Source organism: Polypterus senegalus, chromosome 1, assembly GCF_016835505.1.
Source record: "Polypterus senegalus isolate Bchr_013 chromosome 1, ASM1683550v1, whole genome shotgun sequence".
In the NCBI taxonomy this organism is placed as follows: domain Eukaryota; kingdom Metazoa; phylum Chordata; class Cladistia; order Polypteriformes; family Polypteridae; genus Polypterus; species Polypterus senegalus.
Genome location: NC_053154.1, coordinates 234,368,235 through 234,388,782, shown reverse-complemented (window position 1 = coordinate 234,388,782; position 20,548 = coordinate 234,368,235).

Below are 20,548 nucleotides of genomic sequence, written 5' to 3'. Positions count from 1 at the left end.
GTTGCCATAAATTTCTATGTCCTTGTTTCCATTTTGAAGTGGCCAGAGGAATACACAAGATACTGTAACATCAGAGGGTATAAATAGCCCTATTTGGAAGAAGACAAAACTGGAAGGAGTAATATCAGAATAAGAACCTTGCTTGGGCAAAGAAACATGGATAGTGCACATCAGACCAGTGGAAATTTGTCCTTTGGTCTGATGAGTCCAAATGTTAGATTTTTGTTTCCAACCACCTGGCCACTTGAGATTCATACAAGAGGATTTCTACATGTAGAGTTCCCACTATGAAGCACTGGGATAGAGATGTGATATTGTGATTGCTTTGTGACACTGTTGCCAGTTTAATTTGGAATTGAAGGCACGCTTAGCCAGCATAGCTATCACAACATTGTGTAGTGACATGTAGTCTGGATTGAGCTTACTTGGGCCATCATTTATTTTTTAATTGGACAATGACCCAAAACAGATTTCCAAAATGTGTAAAAGATATTTGGCAAAGAGGGAGAGTGTTAGAGTGGTGCAAAACATGACCTGGTCTCCAACAATCGTATGAGCATCCAATTTTTTTTTTAAATAAATGGTACTATGTAAACATAGCGAAAATAAAGCACACATCATTTACATCATTTACCTTCATCCATCCATTTTCTTAGCCTATTTATCTAGACCAGGGCCATAGGAGAACTGGAGTCTATCCCAGCAAGCTTCGGGCAAAAGTCAGCGACAATTCCTGAAGAGGGCACCAGTCCCCCCACAAACACACACACACACACACACTTGGGCCAGTTTAACAACACCAGTCCACCTAGCCTTACATGTATTTGGCCTGTGGGAGGAAACCAGACCACCCAGAGGAAAAAATCTCACTTGGACTCTTGGAGAACATGCAGATTCCACACAGGAAGTACCTGGGACAATGGACTGTGGTCTCCTTGTTACAAGGCCACAGCGCTACCACTGTGCCACCTTATATTTTTCATATGAAAGTCATTAACGGCAGTTGTCCATTTATTTCATTAGCAGGCCATTGCACATAGTCACAGTTCTTCAATGTCATGAATTTCTCTGCCTTTGTTTGACATTCTGATATTACTTTTTAAAATATATATCCCTTCATACATACTACTTTCTCCACCTCAAAATATACTGTAGTAATACTTACTGAATTATTTATGTGAATACATACAAAATAGGAGAAGAAGCAAAATGAATATTTCATTACAATGACTGGATTTAATCTAATTTAACATTTTACTACACTTACATAGCAACATATTTATTTACCATTATTACATTTTTAGTCCATTTTTTGCTACTTTCTCCATAAAACTAAATAAAGCATATTTTAAACCAAGTGCTATATTTTAACAGCTGTAACAGAAGCTGCTGAATACTAGTGAAAATGAGCCATGGGACTAAAAGAATCCCTTAAAATAGGTACATGAACATTTTTATTACTGTAATCTATCTTGCAGAAAACTCAGATGTTTACTCGGCTGTGCGAGACCAGACTTAGATTTTACAAGGAGGATTTCCTAACGTGATCTGCTCTTATGAAGTAATGCAGTCAAACGTATTTACATTATGTTAAAACATTTATCTGCCTATTTTCTTTAGAATGATTTCAGTTCTTTAATATTTTAGAATGTAAAAATTAACGTCATTTTTGCTTTTCAGAATGGGTGCATTGAAACAAGATGGCAGAAATATAAAATTTAGTTTCCAAAAACTTGACATCCTTTGAGTTTCTAAAGTTAAATACTATATCCTAATCAGATAAGGGATGCAGTTTTATTAACATACAGATCACCTGGACCATATTGTTTCTTTCTTAAGTAAAATATTGGAAAAGGTGGTATTTATGCATTTAAATGAATACTTAAACACTCTATACTAGATACATTCTAGACAGGTTTTAGATCTAACTATAGCACCAGTGCTGGCTCCAGCTTATGTGCTTCACTAGGCAAAAGTGAAAATGACACGCCTAAACCGTGGAGACTTGAAAGCAATTGCTATACATACTACTGCAGAATAAAAACTTGGGGACCCCCTTAGAGTTGCTCACAAATCAAACACGGATGTTGGATTGAAGAGCTGACTTGTTGGCAGTGACAATAAGGAGCTCAGCACCAAAGATCACCTGAAGAAAGCACTTCCACATGCCAATGGCTATGTCTAGAATAGCTAATGAAATGCTGTCCCCCCCACACCCAAAATGTTCACACCCTAGGTAACTGCCTAGTTCACCTATATGGGAGAGCCAGCTCTGTATAGCACAGAAGCTGACTTACTAAAATTACTTAATGATTTACGACTAAATACAGATACAAGTAACACATCAATTTTCATTCTTCTGGACCTGAGTGCAGCATTTAATGTATTAGATTGTCTCAATAATAGACTAAGAAAATGATCGGGCCTATCTAATGTAGCTTTAAATTGGTTTCAGTCTTATATAGCAGGGACACATTTCTTTTAAACTTAAATGGTGCATTAGAAACATATAACATTAAATATGGTGTCCCGCAAAGATCAGGTCTAGATCTGTTACTCTCCTCGCTTTACATGCTCCCTTTAGGCCAGATCATCTCAAAACACAATATAAATTACTACAGTTACACAGTTTATATATTCATAGCCCCAGATGACCCGAAAGCACTAGACTGTCTGTCAGATTGCCTAAAAACCATTATGCTGTGGCTAAGTTGCAATTTCCTTAATAAAATTAAATTAAAGAAATTCTTGAATTAAATCTCCTTAAATTAAATAAGGAGAAAACTAAACTTTTGGTTGTTGACTACAATAAAAAAAATATAGAAATGTCAAAAATTGGAAAAACTAGAAACAGAAAATTTGAGGTAAGATATTAAAGGAACACTTTTTAATCAGAGTATAGCATCAAGTCAATGAAACATCTGGGCTATTGATCTGGTCAGTTAATCAGCTTCATCTGCTTTGGTGTTAATGAAATTAACAATGGGTGCACTAAAGGGGCAACAATGAGGCAACCCTCAAAACAGGAATGGTTTAACAGGTGGAAGCCACTGACATTTTTCCCTCCTCATCTTTTCTGACTGTTTTTTCAGTAGTTTTGCATTTGGCTACGGTCAATGTCACTACTAGTAGCATGAGGCAGTACCTGGACCTTTCAGAGGTTGCACAGGTAGTCCAGCTTCTCCAGGATGGCACATTGCCAGAAGGTTTGCTGTGTCTCCCACCACAATTTCAAGGGCATGGAGGAGATTCCAGGAGATGGGCAGTTACTCTAGGAGAGCTGGACAGGGCCGTAGAAGGTCCTTAACCCATGAGGAACAGGATGAGCACTGCCAGAGCCCTACAAAACCTCCAGCAGGCCACTGTGCAAATGTCTCTGACCAAACAATCAGAAACAGACTTCATGTGGGTGGATTGATTGGCATTTGTCATAGAATACCAGAATTGGCAGGTCCACCACTGGCACCCTATGCTTTTCACAGATGAGAGCAGGTTCATCCTGAGCACATGTGACAGACATGCAAGAGTCTGGAGAAGCCGTGGAGAACATTATGCTGCCTGTAACATCGTTCAGCATGACCGGTTTGGTAGTGGGTCAGTGATAGTTTGGGGAGGCATATCCTTGGAGGGACTCACAGACATCTACAGGCTAGACAATGGCACCTTGACTGCCATTAGTTATCGGGATGAAATCCTTGGACCCATTGTCAGATCCTATGCTGGTGCAGTGGGTCCTGGGTTCCTCGTGGTGCATGACAATGTCCAGCCTCATGTGGCGAGAGTAGGCAGGCAGTTCCTGGAGGATGAAAGAATTGATACCATTGAGTGGCCCCCACATTCGCCTGACCTAAATCCAATAGAACACCACTGGGACATTATGTTCCAGCCCATCCGACGCAACCAGGTTGCACCTCAAACTGTCCGTGAGCTCAGTGATGCCCTGGTCCAGATCTGGGAGGAGATCCCCCAGGACACCGTCCGTCATCTCATTAGGAGCATGGCCCAACAATGTCAGGCATGCATACAAGCACATAGGGGCCATACAAACTACTAAGTATGATTTTGAGTTGCCGCAATGACATTTTGGCAAAGTGGACTAGCCTGCTGTATCATTTTTTCACTTTGATTTTCAGGGTGCCTTTCAGCCCTCTCTATGTTGATAATTTTCATTTCCATCAAATGATGTGGCATCCTTTCATTCCTAACACATTACCCAGTCCATATCAATATAGATATCCAGCAGGATATTTTTTCCCATTGAGATCTGAAGTGTTTTCAAAGTGTTTCTTTAATTGTTTTGAGCAGCATACTTTTAAACCTACTCCACTACACTTTAGCCATCTCTTCAAAATTTTCCTCATTTATTTCCTTTAGAATTTTGCCTTATTAGCACAACATTTCATGGTCTTGGTTTTTATATATATATTATATATACACTGTGCCAAAATACCATGACACTTATTATATTATCAGAAGACCCTAGTAATGTGATTACCTGCACCACTACCAACTGAATTTTATACCAATTATTACAGAATATTTAGTTCATATTGGCATTTTTAATATACTCAGTTAAATATATACTCAGCAAAAAAAGAAACGTCCCTTTTTCAGGACTGTGTATTTCAACAATAATATTTTAAAAATCCAAATAACTTTACAGATCTTCATTGTAAAGGGTTTAAACAATGTTTTCCATGCATGTTCAATTAACCATAATCAATTAATTAACATGCACCTGTGGAATGGTCGTTAAGACCTTAACAGCTTACAGAAAGTAGGCATTTAAGGTCACAGTTCTAAAAACGCAGGACACTAAAGAGACTTGTCTACCGACTGTGAAAAACACCCAAAGAAAGATGCCCAGGGTCCCTGCTCATTTGCGTGAACGTGCATTAGGCATGCTGCAGGGAGGCATGAGGACTGCTGATGTGGCTAGGGCAATAAATTGCCATGTTCGCACTGTGAGACGCCTAAGACAGCGCTACAGGGAGACAGGAAGGACAGCTGATCATCCTCGCAGTGGAAGAGCCCGGATCTCAATCCCATTGAGCACGTCTGGGACCTGTTGGATCGCAGGGTGAGGGCTAGGCCATTCCCCAGAAATGTCCAGGAACTTGCAGGTGCCTTGGTGGAAGAGTGGGGTAACATCTCACAGCAAGAACTGACAAATCTGGTCCAGTCCATGAGGAGGAGATGCACTGCAGTACTTCAAGCAGCTGGTGGCCACACCAGATACTGACTGGTACTTTTGATTTTGAGCCTCCCTTCATTCAGGGACACATTGTGAAACATTTTTAGTTTATGTCTTATGGTGTCGACTCTTTTAGTGTTCATACAAATATTTACACATTAAGTTTACTGAAAGTAAAACAGTTGAAAGTCAGAGGACGTTTTTTTGCTGTGTATATATATATATATATATATATATATATATATATATATATATATATATATATATATATGAATTCTTGTACTCTGCTATTTGTAGAGCTTTCCTAGGTACTATTTGGATGAATAATGCCCCCCATTACTATAACATCAGCTTTTTTGATATTACTGAAAAGTTACTTATTTACACTGTTTACTTGTGTTAGATGGTGTGTAACACACTCCCAATGTCTGGCCTCTGTACTTACTGTTTTGCAATCTCACCATTGTGTTTCTCACTGCCTATTTAGAATAACCATGTATTTATTCCTGTCCCAGGTAAAAGGCTCCCCCTACCTTTATGATTTTGTCTGTCTAAATAAAGTTTTATTTGTAGTGTATACATTCCCATTGGCGGAATGAATCTGGTTTCTGTTACCACTACAATTTCAGATTTAAATGCCACTACACAATTCTAAGTAACTTGTTTTATTCTTTATACTTATAATATAAAGGAAAACCATTTTCTATGCTTTCTTTATTTTTTGGCATGTCGCCTGTTGGCTAGTATTGTAAAAATTAATTTTCTAATTCCCTTACACGAACCTTTAAACCTGGCCTGTCCCCATTCGGTAGTTTAAACAGTCCTTGTGTTGAATACACCTTCTCAATACATCAGTCACCCTCCAGTTTAAACATAACCTTTTCTAGTGATACAATCTCATAAAGCTAGCAACAAGATTTGAGGCATGACCTCATAATTCTTACTCAGTCCAGCGTGTGGCAGAACTTCAGAAAAGACCACCTTGTCAGTTCTGCTCGTCAGCTTAGCATGTAGTTCTTTAAAGTTGTTTTGCAAAACAGACAGCTTACTCGTGTGAATGTCTTTTGTAATAACATGGGCAATGACAGAAGGATTAACCCAAGCTCCGTGCAAATACTGTAAATAAATGAGATATAAAACATTTTGAACAAACATTTTTACATTTACTTTTTGCTATCAGTTATAAAAGGGGGTCATTGCAACCACTTTCTTTACAGGTGCTGCATTCTGAATTATTATCTGAACATTTACTCTGTCTGATCTAATGATATACTTTATTTATTTGTTTATTACAAAGTATGAATTCTACTTCATAAAATGTTACTTGTTTAATAACAAAGAATGCATATCTGCTTAATTTTAATTCTGATTTTAAACTTCATACACATCTAAAGGTTAAACAGTCAAGGAAATAATATGATGAATAGATAAAACAATATTGGATATCTATGACCACAGCTTAAAACTTTATGAATTAAGAAAAATTGAAATATAAGTTATGTGTTAGGTTGACAATGCAATCTGAGAAAGAGTCACTGTTGAACAAGTTAATCAAAATGTTAATTAAATCCAAAAAACAATTCATTACATGTTTGAAGAAAATCAGAAAGTGCAGCGATCCCACAAGATAGCAGTTAATCATCACTCCAAATGAACCTACTAGTAATTGAACAAATGTAAATCATTCTTTATTGAGTTGATGGATGTTTATGTAAAGCAGAAATAATTAAATGCATTTATAAGGCCACTCAAAAATAATATGTAATGATTAAGACACTAAAGCAATTTTAATCCTAGTTGAAAAACACCACCTTATTGCATAATTCAGTTCAGTTTAATTTACTTCATGACTGAAACTATTGGGAATAGATATTATTAGGATCAATCGATTGCTTCTCATTTATGATCTCCCACTGTGCTTCTCAATCTAGGGTAATTTCATGTATTCATTTGAAACTTTCGATGACACTTGAAAACCTATGCATCCATTTCTGAGTCTGCTTAATCCACTTCAAACTTCTGCTGCACTAGAACCTATCCCAGTAACATGGAACACAAAAGGCAGAAACTAATCTAGGATGGCTCACCAATACATGTTTTATGAGTAAAGGTATTCATAAACAAAAGCTTGACCCACACTGGCTAATATTTCAATAACAAAAATGTGTTGAATTGAAAGGTATACCTATATTGTTGTGTGAGGACACTGATTTGAAATACTGCCATGATTACAATTAAAATCAATCATCTTTAGCTACTTCTATGTTAATACTTTACAGCAACTATTGTCACACACATGCGAGTAGGAGGCAGATAAAGGGTCTGAGTAAGTGTAATAAAACATCTGTCCAGGGGGTGGTGGAGTGCACTGACTGTCTTTCTCAGTTCCCTAGAGACCTTTCCCGGGAAATCCTGCAATGTTCTGGCACCTCAGAAGATGTCACTTCCGAAGTCGGCCCCTTTGATGATGTCACTACTGGTTCCGGCCCCTTTGCTGACATCAGTTCCTCTCCAGACCTTTAAAGCCTCCATCTTGGGCTATTATAGCCAGTTCTGTTGTGGACTCTGTTCTGTGCACATCGTGTGCAAAATCATAAACTTTTACAGCTGGGAAAAACCTTTATGATGTCTTTGCCGTATTATTATCACACTATATATTGGACATGCTGAGGATGTTGCTTTGTATTCATAATAGAATTTTAGTTACTAACCAGTTTTAATATTTCATAAAACTAGACCTGTTTAAATCTAAGTAACTCCTTTGTACACTATGTAAAATCTAAAGATAATCAGTTTTTACAGTTGTTAGGGAAAATACACTGTAAATAAAGACTAGTCTTTAGCCACTGTTATAACTGGATCCAAAGATATGACAAGCTTGAAAGATTCTATCATATGCACTTGTACCAGTTCACTTTAGCTGACTGACTGAAATGATTTATTTACATAGCATACTCAAATCATTTCAACTTATACCAATCGGCACACAAGTAAATGGTATACCCTAATGTCATACCTATGCCTTTACTGTTATCTAAAGGTCTCAAAATAGGTAACATGTTAGAAGTATTTGACACACAAACACATATTCTTTGATAAGAAGCTTCTTATTTTATAAATTCTTGAAAAATAAAGTATATCTATTTGTAATTATCTGATTGTTCCCATGGTTACTGTTTAGGATACGATAGGTACAGAATTGTTTGGTTTCAATGGAAAGCCACTGGAACACAATAAATTTACATAGAAATAATTCAGCTAACACAGGAATTACTTTTTGCTTTTCTTTTTCTACTACAATAGTCTATTGAGATTTATTAGCAAAACAGATTCTGTACATTTTGTGTCTCTATATTATTAATTTTACTTCAAGATGTATTTATTAATAGGTGTACTTATAATGTTTGGAAAGATCTTTAGAATTTTGCTTTCAATTTGATTACATATTCTTTGTCGTAAGACTAACATCTGTAAACAACTAATATGCCCTGCATTTAGCAGAAAACACTGACATATTAACCACAATATTATCCATCTAAGAGTCATGGTAAGAACTTGACATATTGATATATGTAGAGTACACAACATGTAATATATGGTGGAGGCTCAGTATAATGTAGTGATTAAGGCAGAACCATTTTACATGCTAACTATACTGGGGTTTTTCTCAGGGTTCTTTCCACAAGAGTTTAGGTAATGGGACCACAGTAGCAGAATAGAAGTAAGGAATACATCAGGTAAGAGGATTTCTGTTTTCTATTAATTAAAATAAACATGTATTTTAATACATTTTGTTACTTCTGGCTTTGGAAATTGGTGATATATTACATGTTAGTTGGACATAAAAGTAAGAATTTCACATAACTCTGTACTATTACTACTATGAGGGACATTAACAAAATTCTGCACTTTTTTTAACTCTATTTATTAAGAATTTCAAAAACTAATTACATCACTTTTCAACATAGTCACGTTCCTTTACAATTTTCCCAGTGTTGTACCAACTTTCTAATGCCATCATTAAAAATGTTTTTGGTTGACCACATAGCCACTGATGCACTGCTGCTTTCACATCACCGTGGTCATGGCTGTAGCTGGATGACCGTAGCGCTCTGCATCCATCACACTAGTATGGCCATTTTTGTACATTTCAATCCACTCATAGACGACTCTACGAGAGAGAACTTTATCCCCTGTGATGGACGGCCAGCCATTCATCCCGGCCAATACCCCCACGCTGCCAGGTGGAGCCCTCCCTGCAGCATGGAGGTGCCCCGAATGCCAGCAGGGAATTATGGACGTTGGAGTTTTCCTTTACAGCCCTGCTGGATACCATGGGGGCCACTAGAAGGTGCTGCAGGGAGGAGCAGTGACTATTTTCCCTACGCCCCAGAAGTACACATGGACAAGGGGAATGACGTGCTTCCGGGGTAAAGAAAAAGGATTTTATCTGACCCGGAAGTGTTCCTAGTCATGTGGACAGAGAGCGCAAAACACTTCCGGGACAAGGACTATAAAAGACTGAGAGAGACACCAGAGCGTTGATCTGAGCTGGGTAGTAGGAGGGCAATGCATCTGGGAGTGGTGGATTTTTTATTATTGGTTGTGATTGGTGAATTAATGAGTATTGTAGAGGAAAGGGGCTTTGTGCACTGTTGATAATAAATAAAGTCAACATATGGACTTTTATCTGGTGTCTGATGTATTGGACAGGGGTTCAAGGGAGCGATACTGCCCCCTATCTGTCACACCCCATACTGACCGCACTTGTAGAGATGAATTTGTGCTCCTGGTATACCTTATACTCACAAAAAGTGTATGACAGAACGTTGTTCCACTTTGGTGCAATTTATAAGTTTTGCATCCATCTTCACCACAGGGTGGCAACTCTTATACTAAACTGCAAGGGCAGCCGGCTTGCCAGGCAGAACTAGTCACATGACACTCTCAAACATGACCAATTACTATTCCTTCCATTTTCAGCGATTTTCAACGAAAATATAAAAGTGCGGAAACGTTTTGAATGTCCCTCATAAAATGTATAGGAGAGTCCAAAGGGGATAAATGCTATTTGTACCCATTAGGCATGTTCATTCTAGATTCTTTGATTTGGTGATATAAGCTTTTATCATATTTGCAAATTGGTAATACCTGTCATATGATGATGATAATGATGATTCAACTTTATTGTCATTGTACAGGTACAACGAAATATAGTTATCGCATATCCCATGGGTTCAGAGCATAGGGTCAGCTATTGTACAGCACCCCTGGAGTAACTGCAGGTTAAGGGCCTTACTAAGGGACCATCGGAGTAGAATCCCTTTTGGAAATAAGGGGATTCGAACTGGCAACCTTCCAGATACCAGTGCAGATCCTTAGTCTCAAATATAAGATGATGACTCCTAAATGCTCATGAATCATGGACAACAGCCAGATTTGGTCTAAGAGAACTCAGTGCTTGAAAGGTTGAAAACCTAGGATTACATCCATTTTTACACCTACTCTTTCCTAAAAATCCAAATAAACAAAGGTAGGCCATTCAAAATGGGGATCTAAACAATAGGAGAGGACAACATTTCTCTTGGTTAGATATTCTGTTTAAATGTAGATGGATATAACCTTTGAAAGAACAAGCACCCTTTATTGAATGTTTTGCCACATTTACAATGAATGCCTACATCCACACAAGACTTACTTTAAACATTTCATTACTTTAGTTAAATAGTACCAGAAAAACAAGACTCATCCAAGTGCTACAAGTCAAGAGCTGAGTGATCCTCACCCTGTGAACATATTTTCTCCTTTTAATAATCACCGACCCTTAAATAAAACAAGTTTATATTATCTACATTACCATTGCTTTTTCTATTGTATGCATTACCATACATTTTGTGCAGATATTTTCAACTGTTCTGATTGCATTTATTTAGAAATCTAAATAAAATATGCAGCAGAAAACAATTGCAACTTATAGCATGTAAATCACTCTACTTATATTAAAGTACTATTTTCTATCATAGATGTCAGTTCTGTGGGATCACTGGAGCACAAGCTCCCTCAAAATGTAAAACTCTAAAAATGCCACACAGCCTACGTATATACTTATCATGTTTATGACTTTTTAAAATGCTGTGATGCTTTCTGGCTGAAAAAGTCGTCCAACTCAGCTCAAGGGAAGGGCAGCACCTTAATGAATTGAGAATTGCTTTAGAGGTGCATTGAATCGTGTTGTGTTTTGTGATTGCCACACTGCACACTGTGATGCAGACATAGTTAGGCTGTGATGTTTAGTTAAAGAGGGCTTATTGCAACAAATGTAATGTACATTAGTATGGGATAAAGGATGAAAATGTTGATAAATCTGTCATGAGATTATATTGCATTTTCATCAGCATAACTCAGACAGACTAAAAAAGATACTGCAGAAAGTACAGATTCAGGCAAAAATGATACAAGCGAAGAGGCAGACTTTAAAAATGCTGGTTACTACAACAAGGCTTGAAATTCAGGAAAACACTGCCAAGAACAGAAGTAGTCCTCCACTTCAGTTGCACTCTTGTACCTATATAAGTGACACATTTGTGGAAGCTGCTTGCAAAACAATGGGAAAGAATGGTGAAGTTCAGTTGGGTACAATTGAATTTACTTATACAGTATACTCTCTTAAAGAATCAGATAATCTCAAGCAGAAACTAAGGTAACATTTTTATTTTTAGAAATATCTCAAAATACATTTCAAAATATAGATAGATAGATAGATAGATACTTTATTAATCCCCAAGGGGAAATTCACATAATCCAGCAGCAGTATACTGATACAAAAAACAATATTAAATTAAAGAGTAATAAAATGCAGGTAAAAACAGACAATAACTTTGAATAATGTTAACGTTTACACCCCCAGGTGGAACTGAAGATTCGCATAGTGTGGGGAGTCTGTCTGTCAGTGGAGCAGGACAGTGATAGCAGTCTGTCGCTGAAGCTGCTCCTCTACCTGGAGATGATCCTGTTCAGTGGATGCAGTGGAATCTCCATGATTGACAGGAGCCTCCTCAGTGCCCGTCGCTCATACACGGATGTTAAACTGTCCAGCTTTATTCCTACAATAGAGCCTACCTTCCTCACCAGTTTGTCCAGGTTTGAGGCGTCCTTCTTCTTTATGGTACCTCCCCAGCACACCACCGCATTGAAGAGGGCACTCGCCACAACCGTCTGGTAGAACATCTGCAGCATCTTATTGCAGATGTTGAAGGACGCCAGCCTTTTAAGGAAGTATAGTCGGCTCTGACCTTTCTTACACACAGCATCGATGTTGGCAGTCCAGTCCAATTTATCATCCACCTGCACTCCCAGGTATTTATAGGTCTGCACCCTCTGCACACAGTCTCTTCTGATGATCATGGGGTCCATGAGGGGCCTGGGACTCCTAAAATCCATCACTAGTTCCTTGGTCTTGCTGGTGTTCAGGTGTAAGTGGTTTGAGTGGCACCATTTAACAAAAATATATGTAAATGAATGATATCTGAACACACAACTATATGAAGATGCCATAAATGTATTTCAAGATATACTGTAAATATATCTCAAGATATAATGAAATGATATACTGTTGATTTCGAGGTATCCCAAGTACACTTCAGGATATTGTAAAATAAGACATTTTCAGATTAATGCAATTTAAGGTACCTCATCAAGATAATGACTTCCTGCTCTATACTATCAAATGCATTTCAAGATATCTTAAAATACACAGGAAGTCCCATTAAAAGAATATGAAGTTTTAAATAAAGTGATTTCATATATTTCAAAATGTATTGCAGGTGTCTTAGAATGTAACGGAACATATTTTGAGATATCTGGGAACACATTTCAGATATCTTAAAAGGTGAGCTGTATTTTATGTCTGAAACTAACTCTGAGACATCTTTAAATGTTAATTCAAGTGGCCATAATTTTTAGAATGTTCTCAATGCCATGAAAGTAATCCTCAGTACATTTGAAATTAGATGCTGCATTCAGTTATTTTGAATGTCGTTATATTCTGAAGTTAGACTTGACTTAATAGCAAAGTTCTGGGGTGGAGGGCTGGGGGGTGCATGCAGCGGGAAAGTAGCTGAAGATGGCATACATAAAAATATGTGTGCAGGGATTTTCCTGCAACCTTGAACTCCTTCTTGTGGATGAAATGGATATTGTAGTGTAAATTAGAAGCTGACAAAAGAGGCTGTTAAATATACTACACAGAAACTAGAATTTATTAACTTAACAATTCTGTACATAAATACATTTTTATCAGAGAAAAACATATGAAGCACCGAATTCTGATTTTTCTTCCATCCGTCAATCTGTAGTCTAAAATAGCTTTTATCCAATTTTAGGGTTGCGCGGGAACTGTAGCCCAGCCTGGCAGCATCAAGCCCAGGACCAGAAACAACCCCAGTCACTAGTTAATCTGTGCTCTATGGACAATATTTTACTATACTTCTCTTTCGAAACACTCCACCAACTTTGTGACTACCATTATGTAAAAAGCCATATTTCAAGGTCTATCAACAAAAACAATTTCTTAGTTTTACCTAAACTTTAGCACCTTTCTGTCGTGAATACCATCTCAAGGCATTTAACATGCACAGATCATTTGTATGATTGAATACATTTGTTTTTTCAAGTAGGTAGGTTGCCCAGAATCATAAGGCGGGTCACAGGTAGAAACTGAGCACTCAACGTTGGGCCATCTGCTTATCATCAAATTACATTAGTTTGATCATAATTATTACCTTTATAAACAGTATAAGAGGTATATTAATGTAAAATAAAAAAGCATCAATTAAAAGTTAGATGCTGCATTCAGACAGGCATTTAGGCTTGCATTGCAGAACCTTCAAATTCTAATCAATTTAAATGAGACTAAAGTAGGAGAGCTTAGTGAGTTATACAAGAAGAGAAAGTGAGTGTTAATACCAATCAACAAAGGACATATATGTTACTTTACGTTAATGTTAATTTTGCTATGTGTCATTAAATAAAATAATAAATTATCTCCAAGAAACTATGAAATGAGAAATCTCAACAGACCAAAGAAATGAACTTCCTGTTCCATTCTCACTGAAGAAGAGCATTAATGACAGACTTAAGTATCATCATGGTTTGTTCTTATTGGACAGTGTAAATCAACCAGGTCTAAAACAAAAGCCAAAGTTATTTTATTATATTTGACATTCTTGTATTACTTTACCTATTAAGAGGAAAAGGACCTTCCATTTTCGTTTTCAATGACAGTTAGTTTGCAGAGGACAAAATTCCTAGGGAGTGAGAGACCCCTGGTGGATGCAATCCACTTTGTTCTTTTGCATGTTATAACTGGTTTTCCCACTTTTAATTATTCTCAAACCATCTCTGATGTACTAATATTAGTAATATTGTATTATAGTTTACTGTTTGTAAAAAGGTTTTACTGTAATTACAAAGTCTCGTTGAAATTTTCTTTAAATTTATGAGATGTTGTAATTATTAATGTAATATTATTTGATATACAGAACTCAAATCTGGATGTGGATACTCTCCTGTATTTTGCTGTTCTGTTTTCATAATTAGCGGATACATCTTAGGAAAGTTACAAAAAATGAAAAGCAATCCAGCTTTACCATAAAATAATATCTAAGTATTCACATTCCACATGTGTAATTGATTTTTCACATCCATTGAACACAGTAAACTGTACCTGGGAATAACAGAGAATTTCCACTAAAACATTTATCACTGCATCGCCTACACTAAGCAAAAGCTTAATTCCAACTTCAAAAGAGATATTTGATATTTGAGATGTTAAATACACAACACAATTGAGGTTCATTAAAAGTAACTCTTAAACAGCTAACCCTGCTGTGAAATCGCCAAAATGTTCAGAAACTTCAACAAACTCCTCAAAATGCATTTAAGTCAATGCTGAAAGAGGAACTGAACTACTTTTGAGAGGCTAATATTTGGTGTAATATTTTGTGTAACCCAGGGCTGAGGACGTGGACCCATCTATGCTTGCTGCCCCACTGACTTTCATAAGAAGACACTGGTGATACCATATCTTAGCCATACTGCTGGCAATATGAGTCCTATTAATCTTTGTCTCAAGCAAATACCTCCAGATAGACAGTTTTTAGTGAAAACTTCAAGCCTTGCCCTCCGTTGCTGAGGTGTTTTACTTTCTTGTACATTGTTGACCCGCAGCGTTCGCTTTCTTTCAACATTACGTCTCTTCCTCTGTGTCATTAGCACAACATTGTTGTTGTGACACAGGTCTTTTGTAGTGAGTTGTATGTAAGTGCCAAAAAAATGTAAAAGTGCTGTGGTTGCGTGTGAGCAGAGCAGACAGCTCCATACACACACAGGTCTTTCGTTTATATATGTCTAATATATTGTTGTGCTCACAGAGTTCCATTAGACTCGCACATCCTATTCTTTGAAGCCACAGCACTGGTTGCAGTTGGAATGTCTGTTTTGATCTTGATCTCTATGTAGGTGCTTTGCACTTTTTTCTTCCATGAAAAAGATAGAAACGGTTTGTAAACAGCAATAAATATTTTAATATTATAAGTATTATTAGGGTCACATATGTTTTCATTCCCTTGAAGAGGAGAATCCTTTAGGCTTGTTTTGGATTGTAGCTCCAGCACATTGCTAATTATGTAGCAAATTATCCAATGCAGCGTTGTGCTATCCAGTGGCAGCACTCATAACATTCTCATTACATTAGCTAATGTACCCTTCAATTGAAAATACTGCACGTTTTTTGTTTTTTTTTTTCTTTTTCTTAAAGACATCCAAGGTGAAAGTCAGGAATGCTGATCAGGGAGTGACATCATGCATGCCCGAAGCAGTTTAGCAATGATCTTACAGTGCACATGCATAAAGTTCTGTGCTTGGCTGTGTGACAGGCGCCTGGCGTCCATGCCCAGTCGGGAAGCCCCTGCACACTGTATTCAGGGGGAGCAGCCCTGGACAGTGCAATACCTCCCCCTGGACGATAGATGGCCGCCCCCCAGGCCTGGTGAAGTGCCTCAGTTTCCCACAGGGCTCTCTGGGAATTGGAGTTGGGGGCAGCCCTGTTGGGTCCCGCACGTACCGCCAAGGGGTGCTGTGTTTGGGACTCCTGAGCCCATATGGACAGCAGCTTCATCACACCTGGAAGTGCCGTCAGATCTTGGTGATCAAACACCTGGAGCACTTCCAGGTGACCTATAAAAGGAGCCAGTGACCACCACTCATCGGCCAGAGTCGGGTGGAGGAAGACAAGGTTGTGAGGGAGGAGTGGTGGTGCCAAGGAGGAGTGTTTGTGATTGTGCTGCAATGGTGGTTACTGGTGCTTGGGACTGTGTTGTGGCTGGGGGGATTACGGGGAAGATGTGCCCTCCAGCTGAAGAAGAATAAAAAAGCATTTTATTTTACACGTGCCTCCAGTGTCCAATCTGTGTCGGGTCAGGCGCTATATAGTGCCGTTTACAGCTGCTACAGCTCTATGGTGTCATGCTGACCTTCGAAAACATCATTGGATGCTGGGAAAAGAAAAGACTGGCACAAGGCAAATTTACTGGAAAATATTTGTTGAACAATGTCACTAGTAAATAACCATACATTTAAAATCTTTATAAAGAATATTTATTGAAAAACAATATATAAAAAATAATAAAAATAACAAATATGTTTAAAAGAGCAAAAAGAGTTCACTTAGTGGCAATCCAGAACACAGAATTCCCAGTACACAATCCAAAAGAATAATCCAAGAACAGTGTGAAAATAATTTAAAACAAAACAAACAAAACCCCCTGAAAATTCATGAAGAAAACAATTCTAACACAGAGTTCATTCACAACTGCAATGCACTTCTCCTGAACTTCTTCAGGTCTGAGCTAAACAGCCAGAGGGAGGGCTCAGGAGTGGTGACACCAGGTAACACCTACAAAACACAAGATATATGAGAGAATAGTAATTTACACACAGAAAAACAAAGGTTTTAAATTAAATAATTAAAGAAAGCATGATCAAGGAAAAACAAATTTTACATAAATAAAGAAAAGTCAAGTCAATATTTTGAACATAATTAATAACATAAAAAGACATCTGGAAAAAAAAACAAAACCAAACAATTAATCAAATCAAATCTAATTTTACTTGTCACATACAATTAAACACAATTGAATATGTAGTGAAATACTTAGTTGCTGAACTCAAAGACTATATAAGACAACAGTAAATATTCCGCATATACATATCATTATGTATGAGATTATTACAAAATAATATTTGATAAAATATTTCAAAAATATTTAATAAAGTAAAAAAACTCAATACAAGAGAATTAACTTCAAGTAGCTCTAGACACTTTTCCTCATTCAGGATTCAGGTGGACTGTTAAACAGTGCCTCTTCAGTCTCTTTGAACTTGTCTTCAGGCAGTAGTGGTATTTACCTGACCTCAGCACAGAGAAGAGGCCATTGTTGGGATAGCTGGTATTACTGATAATTTTCTTTGCCCTGGTCTGACATCTAGACGTGTAGATGTCCTGGAACCTATAGAGAGCACACCCAGTGATGTGCTCAGCTGACCACAACACTATCTGCAGGGCCCTGTGGTTCTGCTTCACACCGTTTCCAAAACAGGCAGTAATACTTCTCATCAGGATACCTTCGATGGTGGACCTATAGCAATTCTTTAGTATCTGGGAGGACACCCTGAGTCATCTGAGGTGGTAAAGATATTGTTGTGCTGTCTTCACCAAGGTGCTTGGACCAGGTCAGGTACTCTGTGATATGGACACTGAGGTATGTGAAACTGTCCACCTTCTCACCCTGAGTCCAGTTAATACTATGAGCGAGTGTAGTTCTTCTACTGTGTCCTCCCAAAATTGACAATAAGCTTCTTCGTTTGCTGTTTGACAGACTCTCCATTTCATCCAGGTACGCCTGCTTATTGTCATTAGAGATTATGCCTACCACAGCTGTGTCATCGACAAACTTGACAAAAATATTAGAGTCATGTGCAGCCATGCAGTCATATGTATAAAGAGAGTACACAGAGGACTCAGAACACAGCCCGGTGGAGCCCCTGTGTTGAGGGTGAGAGACGATGAAGTGTGGCCTTGATCTACTGATACACTCCTGGCTAAACCATAGGAAACTGTAATAGTAGAAAATTGTAAATCACAATGCTTTTTAACTACAAAATAAAGAAGCTTTTAAATCACATAAGATGGAAAATTGATCTTACTTTTACTTTAAATTCTAATTGTGTGACATGAATTTTTCCCCAGAAATACCATAGCTTAGTGAGTGTTTCAGATTGGTTTTATAACATGGGTTAATAAAACAGCAAACATTTTAGAATAAATGAGTAAACATAAAAAGCAAAGATAAGTTCACACAGCCGTAGATACTTAATGACATTCTCTTCATTTTCATAATGACTTTCTAGCCAAGCCATAGAATTTCGACTATATTTTGTATCATATGTTATTCACCTTGTGCTAAAGCCTATTGGAAATAATTTGTCTTAGGCTGTAAACATATTTTCTTATGTTGGGAACTTGCCATTCACTAAGAACATAAATTATTTTTGGTAAAGTAAGGGAGAGGGTTGCAATGTCTAAGTATCTTCTCACAAGAGACTGAAAGGGACTGTAAATTGCTCCTCAGTTACTGTCAGGTGGAAAAGAAAATAAATCGTCTTTGAAAGTTGAAATAAACTTTTATTACTTTTACAAGCTGATGACAGCAGTGGTAAAATAACATGAATGAAGGGTATAGCCCAGTGAGGGAGAAAACAAATAGATTAAATATTCAAAGAGTTTTAAATAACAATAGACAGTACTACACCACTAATCTAAACTGCACCTATTCTTTAATATATTCTTGGCTCTTTCAGAGTGTAACAGTTAGATACGTGAATACATAAAAATAAATAAAAGTTACAATAAACAAAACGAAGAATTCCAGCCCAGGTGATCTTTTGTTGTAGATCATGTGATGTGATTTTCAAGAATCTAGTGTCTGTGTCACGAAAAGGTGACCTAAATTGGACCATACAAAACATAGTGAAAATAATAATCATACTGATAACACTATATATATGCAATACTTTTAAAAATATATATTACATAATAATGAACCTTTGCACCACCTGCAGCATTCAGCTACCAGTGTAGGCTTTCAGTTCAAAGAATTACAGCTTGCAGAGAAATAACGAAAGTGTCATGGCTGTTGAGACTGAAATGAATCAGCTCCATATGTACAATAAGCTCCATCCTCTTTTATGTACCACTTCTCTCACCATATTAAAGCTAGCTGTGATATCACAACAAAACAAGCAAAGTGCCTTTCTGGAACAACTGCATCTGGTGTTAAGGCTAAATTATACTTTTTTAGCAGTGCTACTTGAAATAGACTACACTTCCTGACAGTAAAACAAAATTGGCCAGATTCGGAGGGCACAGGGGCTGCTAAGAAGAAGATTGACCAGGTGGGCCCATTAAAAAAGAGCCAAAAAGATACCAAGGAATCATTTTGTTTCTGCTCTTCACAAACTCTATTTAACTTTACAATTCATAAACTGGTGAAAGTCTACATTAAATAACTTTCACTTTCTCCCTTTGTGTTTTGGATGTGATGATAGGCTATTTTTCAACAAATAACCCAAATATGCTTGTTGAAATTAATCAAATAATACAATGTATTAATAATATAAGGATAATAAAAGGAGATATGCAAGTACCTTATATATAGTGTAAACACATATAGATATATAGACAAACAACACAAAACATAAATCTATTTTCTTTCCTATAGAAAAAGGCACATAACTTATGAATTCTATTTCTCATCTTAGTTTGAACTTTTTCTCTGCTACAGTAAAAGGTATGCAAAATAATATGGTTATCATGGATAAGTTGATGTTGATTTGCTCACAGCTAGTTTGCACTAGTTTACCTCAAAACGCCTAGCTTCTGTGTGTTTATGTGTGAGATGCTGTCCTGAAATTTTCTATTAAATTTAGGAAGAGAAATTTATAACAGATGAAAACTAAACCTTCACAAAGGTTATGACTTTTCAGTTACAGTAATACCAATAACTAGAATAAATCAGTTACTGCGTTACAGTCACTACTTCTCGGAATCAAAGCTGGTGTATTTATGGCTTGGTTTCTGTTGCCTACTGCTTTGTTCCCATTCTTCTAGGTCAGCTTTCTCTGGGACACACTGAAAAATGGTCATTATGTTTTTTTACTTTCTCATATACAAAGTATAGGGGAAGAATTGTAATCATCCAAACATCCGATTTTGATGAATCTCAATGTTGTAGACCT